Source organism: Rhinichthys klamathensis, unplaced genomic scaffold, assembly GCF_029890125.1.
Source record: "Rhinichthys klamathensis goyatoka isolate OS25496 unplaced genomic scaffold, OSU_Roscu_1.1 h1tg000009l_1, whole genome shotgun sequence".
Classification (NCBI taxonomy): domain Eukaryota; kingdom Metazoa; phylum Chordata; class Actinopteri; order Cypriniformes; family Leuciscidae; genus Rhinichthys; species Rhinichthys klamathensis.
In genome coordinates this window covers 5,794,182-5,814,919 of record NW_026606562.1, presented here as the reverse complement: position 1 = coordinate 5,814,919, position 20,738 = coordinate 5,794,182, and the positions used below count along the sequence as shown (strand labels likewise).

The 20,738-nt window shown below is 39.3% G+C and overlaps 1 protein-coding gene across 2 annotated transcripts in view; it reads left to right on the top strand.

The window, feature by feature from the left end:
* Positions 1-20,738, top strand: part of add3a (adducin 3 (gamma) a) — a 100,775-nt gene that overhangs the window by 39,787 nt on the left and 40,250 nt on the right. The window lies entirely within an intron of this gene.

Genomic DNA, 20,738 nt, shown 5'->3' with positions numbered 1-20,738 from the left:
GCTGCTATTCCAAAAATAAGTCACTTACTGCTGCTTTGAAATCATACAACAAAGTAAACATTGTGATCAATTTAAAAGGACCCTTCTTTTTTTCTAATGTCATATTAGAACATATTTATTGTTTCCAGTTTCACAATGACGGATCTATTAGTGTTGGAGTACGAATATGTTGATATACTTGAGACTTGATTATTTGGAGAAAACAAAACCACAAAATATGAGTAGTTTTCATATTTGTTTGAGCTGAAAAAATGAAAACGTATATAAGCGTGTGAACCGTTGTCAAGGTGTATAATTACGAACAAGATTTTGCACTATTTGACGGCCAACGCGTCAAGCAATGTGAAAGCGGGAGAGCCAGCCCCTGTGTCCTCAGGCTAACCATAAATCATTCTTTTATCCCGTTTAAAGTGTGAAAAGATGCTGTCACTCAGCTTCACAAGCTCCACCCACACATCGCAGAATCCCAAGAGCTGCTCGGATATGTGCACAGATGTCATTAAAGAGTCAATAAACTGGAGTGAGTGCTGCTTTCCCCATTACTGAAATTCCTGACAACCATCCCAAGAGATTTAAAAGCTACACTTCAAGAGAAATTTTGCATTTTGCCAAAAGCCAGACAATATCCAGTTGCCTGTGGTCTCAACGCTTGCAGTAAAGGACTTAACGTTATTACTTTTGTTCTGTAAACTGGGATCTGAAATCCACACTGGCACTATAAGAGCTGTAAATCATAAGTTCTTTAGATCTCTGTAGTGCTATGATAGTAGGTGATATTTTCAACACCACTTTCAATGTCATAAATAATGCCTCATTTTTGCTCCAAGTTATTTAGTGTATATAGCATTCATTTTAGGTTGTTCTTTGTGATTGTAGATCATCACAACACAAGTAGTCACACAAGTATTCAGTATATAGCCTCACAGAAGTGTTATAAATAAGCCTACATGTGGTATATGGAAGTGTTTGATGATGTAGAATGTAGATCTCCAGACCGCATTGTCTCTTGGTTTGGGTTCTCAAAACACATTTTGGTCGAGTAATTTTTTCATTTTTGACTCAGCCAGCCAATGGACAACCAGGTTCTTGATCTGGGTCTCGAAGTCTAGTCTTAGGGTTTGGTCTTCTTATTCTGGGTCTGTGTCTAGTCTAGGTTTTTGGGCTACAGTAGCTCTTGGTATCTGGGTCGTGAGGTGTCTAATCTTGGTTTGGGTCTGGGGGTCTAGCTGTGGTCTGGATGTGGGTCTTGGGGGTCCGGTCTGGTTTGTCGGAGACGTGGTTTAGAGGTCAGCGCATGATCTGATGTTCTTCTTTATGTGCTTCTATTAAAAGTTTTGTGGATTTTAGTCCATGTCTGTTAGCATTGTGGCTAATCATTATGCTAGAGCCCCCCGCATGTTGACCATTCACTTTTAGTAGACACGCCACTGTTCAAATGTTTTGGGCCAGCAAGGTTTTTATTTATATTTTTTAAAAGAAATTAATACTTTTATTCAGCAAGAGCATGTTAAATTGGTCAAAAGTAATAGTAAAGACATTTTTAATATTCTAAAAGATTTCTATTTCAAATAAATGCCCTCAATATTATTATAATTTTTTTTTACTGTCTTTTTGATCAAGTAAATGCAGCCTTAGTGATTTATAAGAGACTTCTTTCAAAAACATAAAAGAAAAATCGTACCAACCCCAAACTTAATATGCATTTTACAAGTTACATTTTTTATCTTCTGGCAAATCAGAACAAAATAAGATAAATATTTTGATGTCTATTGGTGACTCATCCTGCTCTCACTTATTTTGTCCAATCATATGCTCTCTCGGAGCAGAATGAACCTTCCCAATTTTCCGTCTGCCACAATCTAGTAACTATCAAATCATGGTTTGTAGCTGTGACATAAAAAAAAAAAAAAAATGAATACTAGTCTCTGATCAGATGTTTCCCTATTCTGTACAGATCCTAACCTGAGATGTCATGTAACTGATGGTAGGATTCATGCATGCTGCATTGACACCGAGTGTAAATGATGTGATGTAACATTCCCTTCATTCAGCCTTTTCCCTCCTTTAGTCATTTGATCACTTGGCTTTTAAAATTAAACAACAGGAAACCTCCCTCTGTACTTGCAGGTGTGCATGTAACAAATGGTTGTGTGTGTCTGTGTGACCACGTATGTGTCTTGGCGGCCCGTAGCCCCCAGAGTGTGTGGACTAATGGTGTTTGTGTGAGACGGATTGAGTAATGTGGAGTCAGGCTTCATGATAAACTGAACCAAATGTGTTCGGGTTGGGTCTGGGCTCACGGGCCGGGACTCACGGCATTCTTCTGCAGTGATGTAGATGTGACATGCTTTCAACAATCAAAGAAAAGCAGAAAAAAAAAAGACTTTTATGCTCAGAAAGAGTTTGTTTATGAACACGCTGAAGTTATTTTTGTGTCATTGGGCCGGATTCTGATTGATTTAAGGTGGCGGAGCCTGATTTGGCAGTAAGAGGGATTGACCCATGAGGATATGTGTATGTGGGTCTGGTTTCACTTGGAGCTCATTTGGAGGACTATGGCGATGTAGAAGTTAATCAGCGTTTCCTTGCAGCAATATACAGTTCTTTTAGGTAGACCTAGAGATTTACGTAATGCAACCTTCCTATGTTTTTGCTCTTTAATTCTGGACGATAATTATTTTCATAGTATGACCGATAGCCAATAAATATGTTGATATATTCTATAGTCTTTTGTCTAAATAAATTAAGAATAAAACAAAAAAAAAGTAATGCATTTTAAATGTCATTTTAAATAACATTGTATGAAAATTATATATTTGTTTTGAAATTTGCTAAAGTTTATATTTAAGTGTTATGAAATGATTAGCATTTATAAAGATTGGCCTACACCTTAACTGGGGGTAATACTTAAGAAGATAAATCAGGAAATGATCATTACCAATATGATAAATTCAAAATCTGTAATATCGGTTGATTACCGATATATTGGTTGTTTTGATATGCAGTCTTTACATCCCAGTATCCATATGCTGTCCAGATTGTTCTGCGTTTCCAATATTGTATTTAATCCAAGAAGTTAGCAACACACCTGGAAAAAGACTAGCGCTTTGGATGTGCGAGGGGATCTGATCCGACTCCCTTTCTGGCCTGTCCCACTCTCACGCCACTCGCATTCCTCCATTCAACCCTTCAAAGTCTCATTTCCTTCCAGATTTGCTATCTGACACAGAATGCCAGGTCTGATTCGGTGCTGACAGTGATATCGTGACAGATCCAGGGAACGAATCTCTTCAGAAAGCACCACATCTGGTCTGCTTCACTGATCTCCATGGGAGATTGTGGAGTTGATCCGAGGAACAAATAGATCTGCCTCCAAATTAACTCAAAAGAAGATATTTTGAAGAACTGTATTTGTCCTTACAATGAAGGTCAATGGGGTCCAAAACAACGACTTGTTTTGGACCCCTTTGACTCTCATTGAATGGACGAAAAACACTCGTATCTTCTTTTCTGTTCTGGAGATGAAACAAAAACATACAGGTTTGGAATGACATGAGTGTAAGTAAATGATGCCAAATCATAAATCAAGCTTCTCTTCCAAGATTTGATTTTGATCAATAAAAGACTTAAGCCTCTTATCAACTCTGAAAACCCTGAAATCAGGAAACTTTGTGGGCCATTTGTGGGTTCAAAATCCATGTGATGTTTTTCATGACAGAGCAGCGGACTGGCCCCAGGCCCTGCGGCTGCGTTGAGAGGAAAAGGGGGACCGGAATTGTCAGGCCATGAGGCCACACATACGGCATGTGAACCATCACCACAGGGGGACAGACAGACCGAATTGTGAGAGTGCAGAGGGAAAGTCAGAACTAAGAGAGGCGAGAAAGCGGGTGGGAGAGCGATGAAGTCATGACAAAAAGTTTTAAGCTGAGCTTTGGGCCTCTGTAGCCGGCTGGAGTCTTCAGGGAGGGCAATGGAATATCCATTGTTATCCAGAAACCACAAGGCCAGAACACGTAAAGCAATATTCCCTATCCTGTCTCCCGTTAACCCACCTCTCCTCTATCTTTCTTCGTCTCTCAGGAACGTCATACACTTTCAAAGTAGGACAATTTTAATTGGATTTTAAAAACTAGAGATTAACAATATATTGGATGTATTTAGAGAGATACTGTATCGATGTAATGGTATCAGTTGATATTGGAAATTTAGATGTTCATGCTCATTTCTTCCATATTTACATTTACAGGTTACCTTTTCCATCATCTGAGGCTTTTACTTAAAGTTAATATTTAATAGCACTAATAAATTAATAACAATAATAAATGGTATCTTTTGTAAATCTTAAAATTAATATCAGTAACTGTTAGGGGTGTGACGAGAACACCTTGACCACCTCGTCAAGGTGAAAAGCTGTCTCGCGATATTGTGTGAGGGTGAAAATAGCATAGAATATGCCACCAATACGTTTACATTACGCCTCCACTGTCGATTTGCTTTTTATAGAAATAAAAACCATTTAAACGCAATTTTAATACCCCACATTTTGAAAGTGGCCTCCTGATGCATGCGAATATCTCCCTATACGAATACTATCTTAGGCTGGGATGTGTTGTTGTAACCATCTCTTATCTCATTCTTGAAGAAAAATTTGGTCTCTATTTAGCCTACACTTTGAATATTGAGAGAGTACTTTTATTATGGTTGCACTTGTTGTTTGCACTTAAGACTGAGAAAACTGTGTCATTAATTTTTATTTATACTATTTTTATTTCTATGATCAATTTGTGGAGAGGAGATTAGTTAGGAGGTCAAAAGCTCATAAATCTTGTACAGTTGTAAGTCTGAAGAGACGAAGAGAATCGTACAGGAGAGAAGCCGGTCAGCTGAGTTTGTGGTAAAACCTTTTTCAGTGCTTGTATATTATTGTCTTTCAATGCATATGATAAATCATACTCAAAGTAGAACTGAAATGACATTCATTACAAGATTATTAGTTAAAACATTTCAAAATGCACCTGCAGACTATTGTTCTAGTCATTGCTGATTTCTTAAAAATAGTGTGCAAAAATCTCGGCTCGTCTCGTTCTCGTGAACCCAATCTCGTGTCTCATCTCGTCCCATGAGCTAAGTGCCTCGTCACACCCCTAGTAACTGCAAATTACAATTCAGTCGTTGCATTCATCAATGCATGTTTAATTTTTTGGATCTGCCTTCATCCAATCAACAAGCAATAGATAGAACCAAATCTCCGCTCTAACTTTTTTACTTTACATCACAATATGGACAAAAAGATCTGTTGTTACTTACGTTACATTGCGACTTGAAAATAACTGATTTTAGTGTAATATTTATTTACACAAAATAGCATAGCATTTAAAGTTTGGCTATTAATCGGTTATCGGCTGTAACATGAGAATACACGAAGTAATAACGGCCAGAATTTTTGTATCTGTACATTAATATCACACACACATGGACTTCTGTGCTTCCTTGTGTGATGGAAAACAAATTGCTGACTTGCTCAGATCCTGTTAACAAATGCGTTACTTTGAGCCACTCTCCTAATCTCCATCTTTTTGTATCCGGGCTTTTATCCCATTCGAATCGTAATCCTGCTTTTAGTTGTAGTCATAGTGTTTGTCTTTCTTCAAGAAGCCTGAAAGGATTCCTGAAACAAGCATCTGACCACCCCATGTGAGTGTTTGTTACTCAATATTTTATTGCGTTATATTGTTACGTATAGGATTTCAGGGTCAGGACCCCTTTCACAGTCGAGGAAGCACCCCGTACTCAAGATGTACCAGCTGTAGAGAGATGCGGAGGTTATGAATTGCACCGGCTGTTGTTGTTTTTTCGAGCATTGTCATTTCCTCTGCAGCTGGAACAAGCGAGAGGGGAGAATAACACAGAGTTTTGGAAAACTAAACATTTACCCAGCGTGAGTTTGGGTGTTCCTCTGTAGAGCATCACAGAAAACAAGATCAGCAGAGACGGACAGAATCTGTTGTCACCAAAGCATCATTTCAAATGTCCAAACTAGAAATTACCATGTTATTTTGCTCCAAGTTTTCTACTCGAAAAAGTTTGTGGTTGCACAGACTATTTGATTGGTTCTACTGTGCTCCACAAACTGTGTCCCGGCGTACATCAAATTCATGTTATTATGCAGAATCCACAAGTTCATTTGTGAAGAGATTTAAAGGACAGTATTTTTTCTTCATAAAAGTCTGTTTATGGTGTGTTACTCGCTCCAGGGTGTTTCTCAGAGCACTGCAGTCAGACTGATTACAGCTTTAAACTGTTAAGAGTAGGAAAAAACGCTAAACAAACTTTTGGATGCCTTGAACTAGATGTATCGCAGCCACAATATATAGTTTGCCTCTCTGGCTACATTTGAAGCTCAATATTCTGCATCCAGGTATGCACATTTAAGCCATTTGTTTTTATTCTGTATGGGATTTAAATTAGTTTTGTGCTATAAAAGGTTGTAGTTATATAGCCTTTTTATTTGTTAGTTCTCTTATTGAAGGCAACATCCATACATCCATAAGAAACTCACATCCGGACCATGTCCCAAGGCACACTTCACGTGCACTTACAGTCTTGTGGACTTATAATGGCTGACGCTTGTCAGTTAAGTCCACAAGTCCGTAGGGTGTCCCATTTGTCATTTTAGGCTTCAGAAGGGTGCTCACGCGCGCCCACTTTGCGGCCGATTTGCACCCTCTTTTGCCAAGCTCACTTCTATCCCACAGTCAAAGCTGCATTACGTCAAGAAAGTGTGGACTCAAGAGCTTAGGGTTGCATTTGGGTCTGGTGGACATGACGTGGACTGATTTATAGGGATTTCTAACCACAGACTAATCGACTATGAAAAGTGCCAATTTTGCACATCCCTCCTACTTTTTGGACTGCTAGTTGACTAAAACTGAGTAGTCACACAAACCCTAGACGTAGCCATTCAACATTCCTAAGTAATGCGCCCCCAGGCTCATGAAGAGCTCTTGTATGCTGAAGTCATGAAAGAAACACCGCTTTAAAACTCAATATTGAGTCTCCTGGACCACCCAGTGTCTGAGAGACCCCATGCGAAGGAGATCATGCAAACTGTCTTGAGGCCAGACCTCCATTACAGGGACCATCTGATGGACATTGTGTGAGTAAACAGCCCTGTTTATGGAATAAACACAACAGTGGTGTGGCTTGGTTGGACTGCAGGCCTCGGACAACTGAATAGTCCTCATCACACTTCAAGACTTTCAGGCTAAAAGTCTTTAAATTTGAGGCCTTTAAAACTTGAAGTTTCAAAGACTCTTGTCTGTCCTCTATTGTTCAGCAAAAAGGTAGTCCATTGGTTGAACTGCCAGACCATTCAAATTGATTGCATAGAAGTCTTCTTCAGTTTGCTTCAGGACTCTCTGAATGAATATTCTTAGTACACATTTACTCTGGAGATTCAGTGTATAATGCAATATGTCAGGATCTGTATTATGGACTTGCTTGCATTTTGGCAGGTGGGGAGCAGAGTTATGGAAACCATTAACATTCCGTGGCTACATGTGGACACTTGTTTATTTTTCCATATGTGGGTGGGGCAGGGAGAATATTGCACTGTCCGTCATTGGAGACAGAGAGGGGCTCCCTAAAGGGGGCCTGAACCCCTCCGCCCTCTCCACTCCTGTCGAACAAAGAGCAAGGACAAACAAGTGCTGGGAGTCAGTGAGGTGGAAGAAGAGAGGCATTAGTACTGGATGGAGGGATGGCAGCAGTGAGGAATAAGAGGAGATGGAGGGAGCAGGGGCAAAGAAAACAGAGGATAACGAAACTATGCAGGGGCGTCCCGTCCAAATATTCATTCTGTACCAAGAGGAACAAGGAGAAAAATAGGAATTTTACAAGCAAACATAAAACAATATATTCTTATCAGTAACCACGCATATTTTTCATGTCAAATTAAATGCTAAATCTCTAAGGTCTGTGCTGTAGATATTGATGTCAGTAGGTTGTACTTTGGGGAAACTTTAAGTGTGCAGGCTGTCCTTAGAAGATCTTTCCACTGACCGTCACCAAACCTAATGGACACATAGTGTTTAAAATCTCCTTGTGTCTGTTGTAAGTCCATTTCAGGGACAAAAAGAGAAGAAAAAAAAACATGGAAATATGAGAGTCATCCACCAGTTCTGAGCTCACACAATCCGTACACTACGCAGGACTGAGAGAGAGAGATGATGCCTTAAACAGAGAAAGAGAAATGAAAAAGAAACTGAGATCATAGAGGGTGTTTGAAAGTGATTTTCTCCCCACTGGTCACTGCTGAGAAACGAGACAGTCTGAAGTTCTTTTATTGGTTTACCAGTGACCAGTAAATTCAGACACACGCTGCCTCACTTTTAAAAAACCTCACACTCCTCATGTCTCACATTCGGTCTCTTGATCTTAGGTTTTCTTAATGGCAAAAACATTTTTCCAGCTGGGTAGGCCAGTACCCTGTTTATACAGTTACATGTTGTGTGTGAGAAAGGGGATAAAAGGCTAGGAAATGAAATGTAAAATGATAAGGTCTTGAACCTGTGTGTGGAAGTACTTTGGGGACAAAATAATCCTCAAATGTTGGCTAAATATGATCTAACCCTAAAGGTAAAAAATATAGTAAAGATGTATAAATTATATAATCTGCTATTGTAAAAAAATAATAATAGAGGCCTGTTTATATGTAGTTGATTTGTATAAGCTGAGTGTGTAGTATGTCCGGTCTAAATAATATTCATTTGTACAGCTAAGAAATGCATCTCTCTCTCTCTCTCTCTCTCTCTCTCTCTCTCTCTCTCTCTCTCTCTCTCTCTCTCTCTCTCTCTCTCTCTCTCTCTCTCTCTCTCTCTCTCTCTCTCTCTCTCTCTCTCTCTCTCTCTCTCTCTCTCTCTCTCTCTCTCTCTCTCTCTCTCTCTCTCTCTCTCTTTCTCTTACTGTCTATTACTTTTTCATTCTTTGTGACAGTTTTTTTTGGTGCACATTGATGCTCACATTTTGTTAGGGATTTATTTTCTCCGATTCCGATATCTGTGGGATTCAGTATCGGCCGATACCGATCAGATACTAAAATAAAAACAGTGCTGAATTACCTAATAAACACTATGCCTCACTGTGCCGAAGAGATTGGGATCATTCTTTTGTGAAAGGCATCAGGCAGGCTTGACTTAAACATTACTTTCTTAACTTTACGGGGGGTGCTGGATGGCAGAGGCAGACTGAATACACATTAATTGCACAGATATTAACATAAATAAATACATGATATTCAATAAAAATAAACATGTATAAGACTTATTCATGTTTCTTTTTTATCGATTGCAAAAATGAACTAGATTAATCACACATTTTTATTTTGTGACACGTTTTCATGTGCCTCAGACCCAGCCTGAAATGGCCTTTTGAAGAGAGCTAGGTGATTTGACTTTGCGTCAACGCTAAAAAAAAAACATTCCCCCAGCACAGGATTATATTTCATTCTCTTAGCCTTTAAGGCATGTGGGATCCAGCACATTTTATGAGCAGATACTTAGGTGATATCTTCATGCTTCAGTTGGCATGATTTGTGATGAGTAACATTTTACAAACCTGTCTGAATCACCTCAGCTCTATCACAGCTGTGATGCAATTCTAAAACTCTTTCCTCCCATTTCTTAGGTCACATCCTCAATTTGTTCTTTAAAACTTGCTACAAATGACTTGCCTGTCTTGCGTCACGTGTGTGTGTTTACAGTTAGCAGCAGTGCATCGATTCCTTGAGCCATCGGTACCATCCTCCCTGAGCGGTCTGTACTCATTCATTACTCCCTCACTCCATTGGGGGTGTGGAAGGAAACAGCTGGAAGGAGTGACCTTTAGTCTTATCAACACACAAAGAGGGATACTATCCATATGACTTGAGCGCAGCCTACTCCAGTAAAAAGGCATTGCCGTGCCCCTCGGACCGCCTCAACGGCCCTGACTGTGACAGCTGTGTACATTGGTGGTCCATTGTCAAGGCTTTTCCTGAGGAACAAAGTTTCCCATACTTGTGGGCAGGGTCTCTGGTAAAATTTACGGGGTCCTGAATGAAGTTTTTTTAGAAGGAGGCCAGCTTGTCTGCATGTGTTGGCTGTACCATAGAAGACTTTAGAATACTTCCTATATCAAAAGATCTGGGACAATGTTCCAGGGTGTTCACCCCCTAATGACAAGCCCTGTTTGTAGGAAATGGGATAACCCCAGTTATCCCCAGTTAATTTATATTGGTTATTGTTGTGTTTGGAATTCAATGTTGTTGAACTTGATTCCAATTGTTTACCCCAAGTTCTAGAATTCTTGACTGGAATTTAAAACTGGAAAATGGCTTGTGAGTTTAGAATTTACTGTTGGTTCTGAGTCACGTATTACTCATGGTTCTGTCTCTTTGCATGTCATCCCAGTGGACAGTGCAGGCTCTGGCTGAATGCCTGTGACCCTGCAGGATCCCTTTGTCTATCAATCAGGAAGTTTGGCTCCTTATTTTCTGTTTCTTGATTTGCCTCATCCCAACTGTGGACACCCATCACCACTGAGACATTAATGGCCAATCGCATAAGCAGTAGAAAGTGTTCTTGTCGCCACTCTATTTAGTTGTGCTGGCTTATTTATCCTTATGAATTTTTGCAGTAAGTCCAGTGACAGGTCCTGTTGTCCCTTGAATGGACAAAGCGACTACCGCCAACTCTTCTATCTTTTGGGGAAGGCTGATCTTGAACAGTGGTACTTGCTGAATGGTGTTTCGGCAGGAGGTGGTGCTGCATAAATGGATTTGGCAGGGGAAGTGATGGCTCCTGCTGCTGGGTGAGCGGACGTCTATTGGTCTCTGTCTTGGCCTTTACTGCTGGTTCAGCTTGGAGCTGACCTTCTGCTCACTTCGCAGGGGCTCCGGAATTTTCCAAACCCCTGCCGATGGGTGTTTAGCATTGATACACAGTGGGGCATCCACAGTTCTCACAGAAAAAATGGAGAAATAACCACCTCGTGGGGACTTGATTCACTTCCTCCAGCTGAACTGTCTTCTATTACTAACCTGCCAGATTGGAAAAGAGCCGTACAGCTTTGAGTGCTAGTTAAGATCAGTCATAATACATTATCATCAAAGCAAATATTCAACTACAGTTTCCTTTCATCTTAAAAAGATCAATTCAGACCTTGGATATTCAGAACCACTCTTCAGTTTAGTTGAGTCTTCTCAGTTGTCTTTTCTCCATAAATTTATTTGCTTTTCAATTGTGAGTTTCTCCTCTTGCCTATTGCATTGGAATTTCCTGTCCTAGCTTATTTTTTATTGTCTAAAATCCAGTCTTCAACCCAGCCCAACCTAAGAGAAACTAGTGTAAATTAATAAGCCAGAAACTAAGCTGTGCAGGAAAGTGGTGTTGCATCTACACTGATTGTCTGTGACTAAACTTGCTTGTTGTAGCTTGACTGTTTAAAACAAGAAGAGAAAGGACTGAGATCAAAGTGTTTTACAAGCCTTTCAGAAGAGTTCCTTGCCTTTTAGATGGGACCCCTGAACAAAACCTTTTTTTCCTCCTTCAGTTGGGGTGAATTCCTGAGCAGAACAAGACGACTGCGTAGGAGAAAAGTCTGTGTGATTCCTTCATTCAGTCAGCGTGCTTTGAAAACACAGAGACCCAGAGGAAAGAAAGCTCGTAACTCACCTCAGCAACCCTTCGTCCTACAAATTACTCTTTCATCTAGTGGTTGAAAGGGTCATAGTTCAAGTTCACGGCCTAGCACATATTTGTTCGCGCCTTTGGGACGCCTATGAAAATCTTCACCTTTAGCTTGTTACTCATAGCAGGTGGCTGATAATAATGTCTTAATCTGGCAAAAGTGCTTGATGTGAGGTCTCGTACGAAGAGTGAAGACGGAAGATCATCCCATGTAATTGCACGTTTGCTCCATTACTTCTTAAAGCTTTTGTACACATGGTTTATGTTATCGTGTGTTTGAGATGTTTTCTATATACGAGTCCCTTGAAGATGGTAAAAAGAACCATATGTGAAATTTGACGGAAGGGAAGGAGGGGACTTGCCCAGGTTGATTGCTCTCTTAGGGCAAGAGGTGGGGCCGCAACATACATCTCCACTGTTTGTCTTCATCTCCCTGGAAACCTCTGATAATTCGGCTGAGTGAACAGCAGATGTTTTTAAGTGTGTGTGTGTCTGCGAAAGGACTGGTCATACAAAACTTGTGAGAAAGTCTTTTGGCTCATGGGGTAATACATCATTGCCTTACACACACCCCCACAGTGTTTCTTTTTCCTGACTGCGCAATACCCTTCCAGGAAACAGTCGTCCCTTCCTTCATCCATGCAAGCTTTGATTGTTTCAGTTCAGTTTTGTTTTGCTCAGTGATACAAATCTACTGTCACAAGTCCTTGTCACGGCCAGAAGTTCAGCTTCATCTCATGAACTTCAGTAATCATCTCTCTCGTCATCGATCCCACAATGGACATGACTCTGAATTTTTTTTTTTTTTTTTAGATTGCAACAATGGCTTCTGCAGATGTGAATGAGTCTCTTGTTCTAATATTCTTTTTATTTTTTTATTTACTCATTCCCATCTCTGGAATGTTGAAATGGCTCCACAGGGAGAGTGAGATGGTTATTATGCTAAAGGTCGCCTGTTGACATTCCCTCCGTTTCCGAGTTCACCAAGTAATGATCTGATATCAGCATAATCTGATCTGGTTAGGTCAAGCTCAAAACAAGTAAAATATTAGACTTAGAGTTAGTAATGGGAAATTAAAAGAAGTTTACTGATTATTGTTCCATTTCCGATTTCTGTTCATTAATGGTTTGGTTAACCATTCTCTTGGTATTTTTAATAAAGAACGAATGGAAAATTCTAGGAAAGCAATCATTTCCTTTAGAATCCTGTTATCAAACTGGAAAAAAAAATGGCTACCAGTTTACCTTGTGACCGTATCTAATTAGCCAACTATAAAGCTAAGAGTTCCTCTTATGCACAGGGTTGACAGCACCATGTGATATTCACCATTAGGATCTATACAGGATCTGTGCCTCTAAAATGACTCTGTCCTGAGGGGCTTGAACTTGTGTGGTCATTAAAATAGAGAGTCACAGCTGTGCCATGTGATACATAGCAGTACACAAACATCCTCTTTATCAGTTTATTTATCAGGCAATGAGGTCTATTACACATGGGTGAATGGTTCTTTGATGGTTCTTTTGGGAAAGGATGTTTTCATTGGATCAGTTAAATGGTGATTATTGGTATTTGTTTGGTTAGTGCAGTCAGTGGTTGTCAATCTGTGATCTGTGGACAACTGATGGTCTGTGAAGGATTCCGGTCTGTGAGATGAGTGGCAAATACATAGATTAAATTGACTAATTAATCAACTCTTAATTAATAATGTGGTTCAGTGTGCAATGTGCATACATGTTTAGTCTATCTTTAATTTCAGTGAAAAAAGCCCAGCACAATTATATGGCTCAGGACAAGATTTGTGACATTGACCTTCGAATGAGGTTTGGTGATTTATAAACTAGGCTATAGACTTGCTTTATATGTGCCATCAGAATCACTTTGTGGAGTGTCTGAATGAAGTGTCTAATTTCATTGCAAGTTTGAAAGGTTGAAATCTCTGTTATTCTAATTCTAAATTACCGTCTGATGTCTTTTTTGCAGCTTTTACTTACTTAATTTTATTAATAAAGCACTTTACAACTGCACCTGCAGACCAAAGTGCTGTACAATCAGCAGCGCAAAAACAAACAACACAAAACAATATGCAACTTACTAATACAGATACTAACCCAACCTCGCACAGGCTAATGACAAGAAATATTTTTTAACACTGGCTTTAAATACATTTAAAGAAGTGGTCTCTCTTAGTTCAAGAGGCAGACTATTCCAAAGCCTCGGACCCGCAACAGCAAAGGCCTTTTAACTTTAAATGAGATCGAGGAACAGAAAGCAATGACTTTTGTGATCAAAAAAGCTTCATGTCTCTTTTTGTCATCAGCTATTACATAATCCCTAGGCATGAATGAGCAAGCGAGTTAACAGGTTATTGGTATGAAATTAATGTTGGCACTGCTTTATTAAGAAAAGGCTTTGATCAGCATTGAGAATAAAAGGATAGAAAAGATAGCTTAGTTAGATCTGTAACAAGATGAGAATGTACAGTGTTTTATTCAAGGTTTAAAAGGTTTAGATAACTTATTTGCTTAAAGTGGCCATATTCTACACTTAACCATCTTGTTGTTGTTTTTTGATGAGGCTTTTTTGTAGTTTTGCAAGTTTTCAGGTCTGGATGGACTGGGGAGGGGGCTTTATATTGTGAACTTTAAAAGTATGACAACATTGTCTGACTCTTATTTATTAAGGAAAAGAGCTAGGAAAATCCTGTTTTCTATTATGTCCCCTTTAAAGTCTTTCATCCGCCCTGTGATGCTCTGACTCAGATTGAATTAAAACAATCGGAAATCAACTCAAACAGTTCAAGGTAAAATTATTTCCCCTGAGGAACTCTCTCTAGATAAAACACACAATCATGGAGAGGTCACGACTGAGTGAAAACTACAGTATTCGTCAAGCTGCATCCGCTGTTTTTGTAAAAGTTGGTGCACCTAGCAGGAAATTTTACCTTTTACTCCCTGACCAGGTCAGATTATGAAGATAAAATATGACCACATTTTAATATCTAAGCCTATAGTTAAGTTGACGGGTTGTGCATTTAGAAGACTTGTTTACTATTTGCGCATTCCCATGGTAACTATTAACAGTTATCTGTTTAGAATCCAAAATATGACAACATACAAAGAATCTGTTTATCTACTGGGTGCATGTTTTCTGGTCTGCTGCCCTGTGTTACGCTTACTACACTTGGGGAATTTGTTGAAGGCTATCAGGTGATGCTGTCCTCCAGGAGCTGCGGCGCTACAGGCGGATCTTGGCACACGCTCATACATCAGCCATGAACTTTACTGTCTGGCTGACTGACTGACAAGCACAAGAATTTGATACTGATATGCAAGAATACTAATACAACCATCCAAGCAGCAGCAGCGTTACGGACGTAAATATTTTCAGACACATTTTAAGTTCACATACAGAAGCTAACAAAGTCGAACTATTAACTCTTTCTCCGTCATTTATGCGCAAACACTTGGATGCCCTTTTCACAAGATGTAAAATAAGTCTTTGATGTCCCCAGAGTGTGTATGTGAAGTTTTAGCTCAAAATACCCCACGGTTATTTTTATATAGCATGTTAAAATTGTTACTTTTTGAGGGTGAGCAAAAATGCACCGTTTTTGTGTGTATGTCCCTTTAAAGGGACACTATGCAGGAATTCCGTTTTTGTCAAACAGCGACCCCTAGAGTCGCTGTGGAGAACTTGTATTTAACGTTACTGTCGTAAATACCACTCACGCAGAGCGTGACATGGCGTGACGTGTTACATAGTATACAATAGTACATTGTGTTTAATTTGTCGTTTAAGGGGATCTAATATATGTTGTTAGTGGTGAGAATTTTCGGTTCTGGGTTCTGTCGCACTAAGTAGTATAGTTTTTTTCCCTCATCAAAACCGATTGTTTATTAGTGGTTGTATATCAAGCAGGGACATGTTTTTTTTTGTGCATTAGGTTTTGTGATTTCACCGTAATAAATATAGAGAGTCTCTCCGCAACGGATTGAAGCGCGCGTCCGACAGAAGACTGTACAGAACACTGTCTCCGCGCCACTGATCGCAGCGGCAACGAGCTCTTTGGTCACTTGATTTCAAAAACAACACATTTTAGATCGCCTCTTATTTAACAAACGAACGAAATGAATGCTCTACTAGAGTTAACTGGAGATGTTTTATTTGTTTGTATTGGTACATCCGTGCCACGAGATGTTTCAATGGGGACATATCACACCCGCAAATTACGCCTATGCTCGTCAGTCTGCTGTTTCCTCTTTCTCTGTTCCTCCGACAATGCTTTCCTAGCTTTCTGCATCTTATATGCCGGCTCAGCCATGACGATAGTGTGACAAACTCCATCCCTCCCTACCTTGTTCCTGGATGGGGGTGTGTATGTGGGCAGTGCAGTAAAGGAATATGTTACACCGCGAGAGCTGATATCACGCGATACTTCCTGACGCTGAGGCCGTCGGCCCGCCACAACAAAGTTGCAAGTGAGGTTTTTCCACTCACAGGCACCAGGGGGAGGCGAGACGGCCACCATTCAACCCGAAAGAAGTCATATAACCATTTCAATAACTCCGAGGCTGTTCAGTTAAGCTAAAAAAAACTGCATAGTGTCCCTTTAAATCCAAATGAGCTGCTGCTCCTGGCACAGAGGGCGGAGCTACAACGGCTAGTTCTTAGCAGCTTGGGTTACCACACAGACACGCACTGAAAATTTCAAAAACTTTTAGTATTTTATGTTCAAATCGGAGTCGGACAAAGTTGAGGAGAGACTAACTATGTGTAGTTATCTTCTAGTCATTGATATATTCTGTCATGATAATCTATAAATCATGTTCCCGGTGGCGGGGTTTATGTAAATTTTAGGGTTGCTGATGTCACTAACCCGGGAGGAATGTCGTGTAGTCCCTACCAGCCGTTTGTTGTAGTCCTTAAAAAACAATCTATGTGAAATAAAATATCTCCCTTTGCTTTGAACTTTGAGCGTTGTAACTTTGCAGATGTTGTTATTCTTAAACAGCAACATTACACACTACTAAAGTTAGAAAAGTGAAATCATAATCAACCACCCCTTTAAAGAAAATTTCCGGTATTTTTCAAAAATGTTGGCGGTGAAAGAGTTGAAGACTTGCAAAAATGTGTTTTCACTCACTTGTCTTGAATTGAAAGTAGTTGACTAGTGGTCAACTGTTTTTTTTTATATTGAAATCTTGAGATCAGGGTGATTTGTTAGCTGATATACATAATATACAGTATAGCAATAGAAAATTAATCTGATACAAAATCGTTGAAATTAAATGTCCTTTTATATAGTATTTACTCAACATTATTACAAACACAATTTGCATTACCTGTTCACAAGATTTTGGAACAAATTGTAAATATTTGCCGATAGCGTTTCTTTCAGCAATCGGTTATCAGTGCTGATAAATCGGAAAACCGATCAATCGGTCGACCTCTAGTTTTTACTACCTTTCTGGGGCTTGAAAGTGGTAGTTGCGTAGACTGTCAATGGAGGGACAGAAAGCTCTCCGATTTCATTTAAAAAGATCTTCATTTGTGTTCTGAAGATGAACGAATGTCTTACAGGTTTGGAACGACACCAGGGCGAGTAATTAATGACAGAATTTTCATTTTTGGGTGAACTAACCCTTTAAAGACACACAGGATTTGACTTTTAATGTCTTTGTCTAGATCATTATGTTTGCATTTACCCATCTAGTTTCACTGCCAACTCCAGAACTAGTTTACCTACTAATGAATTCATTTCTATAATCCCTCAATACCACATCCAACAGTCTCTCTTAAACCGCATGTGTATGTGTGTCTTCATGATCTTCTGAAATGCTTGAGATCACCAGTTTAATGAATTTGTCCCGGTTCCAAGTTTATGTGCAGGTTCAGTAAGAGTGTCATTTAAATGTCTGTGTTTGTGTGGAAGAGTTGTTCGACATACAGTACACTGTCTCCGTTGTTCAAAAGTCAGGGTGGGTTAAATATTAGCCTCTGGCCACAATGATTCTGCCCTTCTCTGAGATATCACACATAAAGCCCCGCGCTTTGACGGAACATGAGAAACGATGGCCTGATTTGATATCACAACGACGTGTCTGTGTGTCGTAAAGCCACAATTGTGGGCAATATTTTACAGTTTTTATCAGTGCAAACAATAGGTTTCACACTGAATGCAAACAGGGGTTGTTAAATGTTGGCTCAAACCAAGTGTACGAACCATGTGCAAGGCCCGGATGCCTGTTATTAGAGGGTAGAGTCGGTCTGCGGTGACTCTTGTGTTTGCATTCTGACATTTTTGCATCACGTAATGCAGTCAGGCCTCGTACAGCGAGATACCGGCGGGAAACACGGGACATAGGAACGAGAGGGCCGTACCGCACACATCAGCGCCATCAGAGAGAGTAAACAGTGAATGGCGTCTGTTTGCGTAAGGGCACTGGGAAGTACGCACACACAATCGCACCTGTTCTGTTGGTATTACTCTAGTCAAATAGTAGGCAGAGAGAATTGTGGGGAAGGGAGCGATAACAGGGCATAGACTCCATAAAAGTGAGACTTTATTTGCAGGCCAAACCACGAGACAAAGATTTTCCGCTCGGTTTTGCCGACTCGCAGGAATTCCTCTCTGTCCTCTGGCTGTCAATCTGATTGACTGTCCTCCCACTGGACTTTCGTGAACTGGCACATGGAAACCATGTATTTATAGTCTGTCTCTGTCATTGCTGAAAGTTAGTTATCGGTTCACTTTGCCATGATCACTGATTAATATCCGAATGCTGTCATTAAAATGCACTCGATTTTTACATTTTCGGTAACACTTTACAATAAGGTCTCATTTGTTAACATTAGTGAATGCATTCGCTAACATGACCAATATATTTTTTAAAGCATTTCTTAATCTTTATTAGCGTTAGGCCTGTCGCAGTTATTGATTAATTGTCTGATTATGGTTATTCGATCTAATCGCAGTTATTTGATATAATTGTGCAGTATCATGTTTTTCCATCCAAAAAAGGGTATTTTTGCTATTTTATGTTTATAGTTATTATACATAATTAATTAGTGCTGTCAAATAGATGAATCACATCTAACACACATATATATACAGTGTGTGTGTGTGTATATATATATATATATACGTGTGTGTGTGTGTGTGTGTATATATATACATGCATGCATGCATGCACGCACACACACACACACACACACACACACACACACACACACACATATATATATATATATATATATATATATATATACTATATACCACACAAACTTTTATGTTAGATGTGATTTAATTGATTTGACAGCAATAACAAATATTCTTCATTTTCACTGCATTTAAGTCAATCATTGGCATATTTTAATTATAAATTTTATTATATAAAGTGACAAAAACAAAACAAAAAATTGTTAATTGCAATTATTTGAATGTCAATTAATCATCAGAACAAAACTCCTCATCATGATGGGCTTAGTTAATATTAGTATAAATCTAATCTGTTCATCGTTTGATCATGTTAAATCACAGTGCATTAACAGATGTTTACAAATACTTTGGAATGTAAAAATGTATTCATGAATGTTAAAATTACCTCTGACTAAAATGAATAAATGCTCTAGAAGTATTGTTCATTATTAGGTCATGGTAACTAATATAGTAAATCAATGTTAACAAATGAAACATTGTAAAGTGTTACATTTTCTTAAGTGGCACGATGCTAAGGTGTTGCTAAGGTGTTGCTAGGATATTCTGGGTAATTGCTATGGTGTACTGGATGGTTCCTATGCTTACTGGCCCAAGTTTACAGATCACACCCACAAGTATCTCTGATATTCTGGTTTGGATTCGTGTCTGTTTGGTCTGTTATACTGTACTGTTGGCTGTCTGTGTCACAACAGTCATAAAGGAGGAATGATCCTTACTTCCCTGATGCCATCGGAGATAAGATGTGTGTGAGTTATGTTTATCTGTTTATGTTGACAGGAAAACGAGATTTATGGTTGCGATACCGGTGTCTGTCTTCTCTTGAGCTGAGTTTTTATGGCTCTCTCTACATATGCAGCACCCTTATTTTGACGGGACAGAGAAAAAAGTAACATGTCTTGTTAAAGATGCTTATCCCCAGAATGTTGTTACGGCATCTACCTGCGGATGCGAACTGGGCCATGCTTACCTTGACCATGTTTTATCTGTGAACTCACACGCCGACACACACTCCGACTCGAATAGTATGCAAGTTATAAATATCAGTATGTGTTATAAAGTGTCTCCAACCCTCTGGACGGCAAGTCGTGGGAAAATAGTTTAATAATTTTGTTTAATTACTTGTGCTGGATGCTTTCACTGGCCAATCTGCTCATTAATTCTGACGTCACACGTCACTGTTTCCAGGTCCTAAACAATATCAGATGCCAAAAGCAAACAACAAATGGTACTAATATACATTCTCACAGTGTGTTGAAATCACGATCCTAACCTTAATCTCCATACCGAAATCCCAGATGGCCAGACAGTGATTCATCTTTTATGAATCGTTAAAATATTGGTGTCCAGGATGCCGTGAGCCCAAAGTCTGCAGTATATACACCGTGAGATTATATATATGTAATATGAATAAATAGTGCTCATAAATGTAAAGTTGAGATGGTATTCTCACTTGAAACAAGTGGAGGATTGCACCCGGAAATTATATTCCTTACGTCATGGAATTTTCAAATTATCATTTATATTCAAAGCACTACTAGCTGACTAGTACTGTATTACATAATTGAATTGTTTGTAAAAACAAGTAATGCGCTGTAAACCGCAGAAGTGTATGGATGGGTCAAGACACTGCACCAAATATGTGTAAAATACACCTTTTTCTGAAACTATACCCAGAAGAGATGGGACTAGTCGTGTGATTAAAATTGTCTGCAAAATTATATCCAGTATGTATTTCTCCTGTTAAAACCATGTAAAGACAATGACTACAGGAGTTTGTGCATAATATGGC